Raw genomic sequence first — 6,000 nt, 5'->3', positions numbered from 1 at the left:
GCCGAGCGCCCGGGCCGCCCCCGCGCAGCGGCCTCCGGGCCGGGGGCGGCGGGCGCGGGGCAGCGGCACTTCCTGCGGGCCCGGCACCGCTTCCTCTTCCTTCGGGCGGCGGGGGGCGGCCAGCGCCCTGCCCGCGCCCGCCCCACCGGGCCCGGGGCGCGGAGCCGTCCCCGCGGTAGCCCCCAGGGGAGAGGCGCTGCTGCAGCAGCAGCACGGGGAGGAGGATGCTGCTGAAAGTTACGCCGCTCTGATGCGAGTTCCTGCTGCCGTGCTTGTGTGTTCCCGGTACCTTCCTTCTTTTCCAGTTCTCTTTTCCACTGATGCCCCACCTCGTTTCCTGCGGACAAAAGTGGCTGTTGGTGCTGTCCTGCGTTTTCTCCCCTGGCAGGTGGAAAATGTGTTTATCACCACTATTCCTCTTGGAGCTCTAAAATGCAACTGCAGTTTCCTCCCCGCTCTGCATCAGCAAATGCAGTCAGCTTTTCTAAGAGATGCTATAGCACAGCAAAACCTTTTGGTGCATTCCTAGTTTGCTTAAGAATGGTAATTCAGCTTGATCAAACTTTCTAAATGTGTAAAACTAATCTGGGAAAAATAAAGCTGAGTAGACAAGTGTTTGCACAATTGCCTTGATAAAGATGCAAAGTTCAAATAGTAAAATAATTAAATTGGCATGACAAGCCCTGAACTTGCTGCCAAAATGAAAAATGGTTAAGGTAGATAATAAACCACACCTAGCACATGAAGCCTTGGTCAGACTCTTGCCTCCAAATTTCATCTTGCACATTACCTGGAATGGTGCTCTGACTTGTATATCTCCATTAGAATGTATATGCAGTCATTTTGCTTATTGCTGAGTTGGATAAATTGACAAAAACTATGTCTCTAGTTTTACTGGATAGGTTGACTCGTCACTAACAGCTCCACGTATTAGTTAGATGAATAGTGCTTTTATTAGTCTTGGTGCTTGACTACAGAGTTTCCTTAGAGGCTGTCTTAAGTCTGTGTGTAGGCCTGAGAAGGTCTCCTGAGGTCAGGTTAAAGGAAAATTAACCAAAATATAAAACTCCCAAGAAGAAACCAAGGAGAGATTGTTTTGCTTGGGGTTGCTTTTAAGCAGCTGTAATATTAATGGAAAATGTGTGATTCAGCATAACCAGGAAAGCCAACCCAATAGAAAACTCACCTTGTTTTAAGAAATAAAAAGGGGCCTGTTCTAAAATGCATTGACTAAAGGGCAGTCAGCGGCAGGCTCATTGCTATGGTTTTCCCCTCACACACCATCATCTTGCCTCTCAACAGCATACTGTAAGGGTGGGTCGTCACAGATGAGGTACTAAAGAGGGAGAGTTTTGCTTGATTTTAAGTTACAGGAGACAAGAGTTAGTTACAGGATATTCTGAGTTGGAAGAGACCCACGAGGATTATTGAGTCCAGCTCTTAAGTGAATGGCCCGTGTGAGGATCAGACAACTTTGTTGGATTAGCACAGTGCACTTTCTGGGTTAGGCTTTGTTCTTTCATACCCTCTCAGCTGTGGTATAGCACATAGGTACTATAGAGCAGAGAAGCAGGAAGAGGTAGTTGTTCATTACCAGCCACATCCACCCAGTGAACAGAATTCCATGTTAGAAATGCTCAGCTGAAAAATCTGGTCTTCGTGCCTGTGAGAAGAGTCTGGTCCTGGTCGGGTCAAGGATAGGTAATCCAGTTTTCTGACTGAGACAGGTGATGTTTTTGTGGGTGTAGATGTATTACACCCTAATATATGTATATACACTCACACCCTAATATGTATAATAATATGTATTTGATTCTGTGTAGGTGCACTAAATTCAAATATATTGAGGACTGCCAACATGGTTGTCAGTTTGATAGCTTGTGTTGATAGGCTTGCATGCACACATGGAAGCTGCTACTCCCAGTTCACTTTCTATTGCCAAGGCTGTTAAACAAGCATCAGGTTGCTGAGAATTCAATGTGAAGTAGATAAAATATCTGCCTTAATGATTCTAAAGTACAGGCATTTTTTGCAGTCCTGCAAGGTGCCAGAACTTTCTGCTATCTTGGCCCTGTTGACGAGTTGCAATTTCTTAGGATCAGCACTTTCTTTTGGATATGGTGCCAATTTTAAGAGGCCTATTTGCACATATGTGGCAAAAGTAGACTAAAAGTACTAAATAGTGGTGTCTAGCAGTGACTTGTAGGAAAAGAAGGCAAATTATGTTTTCAGGGTCTCTTAAGACAGATACCCTGTAAACCAGGTAAAACTGAATTGTGCTTCAGCGTGTGGAAGCTTGGGGCCTGTGTCATCAAATAACATATTCCTGTTCTCAGACAAGTTGAAAATTTTACATGGAACCATTTATACTTGAACATCTTAAAAACAGTTGTAAGAAGAAATAAGTGCTAGATTTAAAAAGAAAAAAACCCAACCAAAGCAGAAAACCCAACCCCAAAACTGTATGTCCATTTAGGTGCTCTGTTTAAGTCCCCCACTCATACAAGAAGAAAACTGGATTTCTGCACGCTCATCCATCACTTTTTATACTTAACCTTCATGGCTTGTCACAAACATGTCCAACCTTCACTGGGAGAAAGTTCAATAAAAAATATTTGGTGGTTTTGTGATTTATTTCCCCTCACTTTCCACACCCACACCACCCTTCCTCTTCTCCCCCCTCCCACCCCCCCCATCCCTCGGTAAAGCATTTTGGGTTCCTGAGTGGTTTGTGCCATCTCAGCAGCAGTGATACATCAAAAGTCATAACAAACAGTGGATTGTAACAGACTGAATTTAATTACCTGAGGATGTGTGTCCAAGTCTATGGACAGTAATTGTAATTCAGTTTATTGTCTGAAATTTTAGGCTCTTAGTGTTTAAAAGTGTATTTAGAACCTTTCTGGTAATTGTCTGTCCTTTTCCCTCAGGCAACCAACACATTGTAAATAGCAATTACAAGGAAAACAAACACAGTTTCACTTCTTTTCACTGGAATAGATTTGGCTGAGAGTTGTATGCTCCTTAAGCTGATGAACTACAGAAGTGTGGAAGTAATTTGCTCTTTCCCTACTGTAAATCTTATTTATGCTTTATTCAGTGGACAAGGTTACAATCTTAAAGCATGCAAACAGTTTAACATTACAGTTGCATCTTTAATTCTTTACCTTTTAATATTTAAGCAAATCATATTTTCCAATAAGCTGCTTATTTCCAGAATCTCAGTGTAAAGATAGACAAACATGCATTTTAATAGAAAACTTTCCCAATAGCCTGTGTTAGTTGCCAAGTGTAAACTCTTCCATGACTGAGAAACTTTGCCATTGGAGAAATGCTTTGTTTCCAGGCTGCTTTTGTATTCTTGCAGAGCAATTCAGTGAGCAGTAAATAAGGGACGCTATTAAATCTGAGTGCTGGAGGACTCTTTCTCCTCCCCAGATTTAATTTTAACTCCTCTACTGCATGACTGCTATCATCCTTGCTGAGTATAATGTGCTTGTGAACTGTTGCTCCTTCTTTTTTTCTTTCCTCTTATTCACGTTGCACTAAAGTGCTGGAGGATTTCAGAACAGACTGTCTGATAGAGCTGCTGAATATCTGAGAGCTCCCAGTGTCCATCCCACCCGCAATTGCATTGGTGTTTTATCCTTACATCTGCCAGATGTGATGCCCCTGGATCTTAGCAGGTTCTCAGCTAAGTGACATTAGTTGTTGGCTGGAGTTGATTGTCGGTGCATTGACAGGTTTGTCTTGCATACTATTAATAAGGACAAAGTCTTGGAAAAAGCACAAAGTATTTAAATCAGATTATTTTATCACTTTCTTCTATTTAACGTATACAGCTTACAGTGTTCATTGCCTCCAATACTTTGCTCCTGACCTAGTAGGTAAGTAGCTGTGGTTGGTGTTATGTTCTTTTCTGCCTGCTGGCCTCCAGTTCTTTGCTTGCAGTTATGAAATAGAGTGCTGAGACAGCGAGTTGGGAACAAAGTTCTGTGACTTGAATTAAAAGCAAATAAAATGAAGAAGAAGTTATGCAGTAAGCTATATAGCAGTAATAGCAACTGAATAGTGGTATAAGTTGTCAGAGGAAGCTAAAATCTGGAATTGTTTTGCTGCAAAGCTGCTTCAGGCATTAAAAACAATTTTCAGTTGTGTAATTTTATTGTGAGCTTCAGTAGTTGAATACAAAATTGACGTTTTTACTTTTGATTGAGGAATCCTATGCCCATTGGTTATAAATGCTATTTGAATAGAAACATTAATCCTGGCACAGAGAACCTTGTAGGCAGGATCTCTGTATTTAAAATGGGTTAAATGTGCCTTTCTACGCTAAGTTTTACAGAGATGCTGGCCAGAGATCTTGAGTGTTGTTTTTTTAATCTTACTTATGGATGCTGACAATAAATAGGAGTAGAGTTCACAGAGTACCTACTTCTGTCTAGGTAAAATAAATTGCAGAGAGTATTTGTGCTGTCTGCAGAAAGCATATCTTGGAGTACAGAAGTTCTCACTTTGCGTTCTGCACTTTATATGTCCAATTCTGCTGAACCAGTGTTTTGTATCAAGCTGTTGCTGAAAAAAATAGAAGTTGCGGCTGTAGGAGGCACAAGGTTCTCTCCCCTCAGCCCTGCTTGTGAATGGGAGGAGGAAGAGAACTGTGTGTGACAACAATGTTTCTTATTAACCCATGACTGGAGGTTAAAATGTGCCATCTTTGCTTTGTCATGCTTTCCTTTCTTGCCTGCTCAGGTGGGCTGTGTATTTCATTCATTACTTGCTTCTGGCTGCTGTTCCCCATGCCTGCAGGGGTTGATGCAGAGTTTCATGCCAAAGGTCTCCTTGCTCCAGGCTCTGATGTCTTAAGTGGCCACTGCCAGTGTGCTAAATACCATTACTGATGGAGGTCTGAAACAGAGTATTAATACCCTTCAATTAGGTCCTTCACTAAGATTTTTTCCAGTTTATAGTTGAGAATTTTACAGTGGAACAGCTGCTTCGAAGAAGGTTCCAAAGCATCATTTAGTGGAGGACGTGATCCTGGGGTTTCAGCCACAGTAGCAAGTGGTTTGTCCTCCCTGCAAATCTGAAGAGCTCGTGTAAGGTGTCATTTGTGCTGCCCTGGCTGGAGAGAATGTACTGAGGTTGCCTGTATGCTCTGTGGCTCATCATGGCTGGAAGACTAGCAGGGAAAGGGCAGAAAAGAACAGAAATAACACTTGGTTTGTGTGCCTGTCTAATGAGATTGGTTATACAATAATAAAGTTTGTTAGTAGTAGGCCATTAGTTAAACTTTGTTTGAATGTTCTTGTCAGTCATGGAGATACTTTTTCTGTACTTTGTGCCCAGACCAGGCCTGGCCCATGAGTGGGAATAGTTTTACAGAAATGATCTCTATTGTCTGGTTTAACACAACATCAAGGAGCTAAATCTGGTATAGGGAAAAGGCAATAGAATGTGGGTAGGATTACCAATTTGCAATACATGGTAGCCAAAATTTTGTACAGGAAACTGCAGACAAACATGACACAGCAACCATGTATCTACAAACTAGGATAGGAATAAACTTCCCCGCAGACAGCTAGAAGTAGCAAGACTATGCATTAAATTGCAGGAGACTGGGGAAAGGTTTTGGTGCTCCCAGGCGTTTTACTTGACATAGAATTCAAATATTTAAATAAAGATGCTGATGGTTTCTAGTCAGAGGCAGAGGATGAATTTAGCTTGACACTAGAATGTTCTGCCATACCATTCAGGGAGAAGAGTATTGCACACAGGCACCAGCACTGCTTTCTCGAAGGGCTTGCAGTCATGAGAAATCTACCTTACCCAACTGATATATTAAGTGTTATTTAGTGTTGATGTCCTATTCTCAAAACCTATGAAGTGACTTGTGGTTCTGAAATTGCAACTATGCAAGCTCTCTGTGGAATGTGTTGTATGTCTGTTCATCTTCAAAAAAAAAAAAATCAAAGTCATGGATGAAGTCAAGGAAGATAG

The 6,000-nt window shown here is 41.9% G+C and overlaps 1 protein-coding gene across 1 annotated transcript in view; it reads left to right on the top strand.

Moving 5' to 3' along the window:
- ME1 (malic enzyme 1) overlaps positions 1–6,000 on the top strand; it is a 159,465-nt gene that overhangs the window by 1,193 nt on the left and 152,272 nt on the right. The gene's annotated exons all lie outside the window — the stretch shown is intronic.

The sequence above is a fragment of the Corvus kubaryi genome, unplaced genomic scaffold (genome assembly GCF_017639235.1).
Source record: "Corvus kubaryi isolate FWS band 111438036 unplaced genomic scaffold, C.kubaryi_AGA036_p1.0 split3-73, whole genome shotgun sequence".
Taxonomy (NCBI): domain Eukaryota; kingdom Metazoa; phylum Chordata; class Aves; order Passeriformes; family Corvidae; genus Corvus; species Corvus kubaryi.
This window is presented reverse-complemented; position numbering and strand designations above follow the sequence as displayed.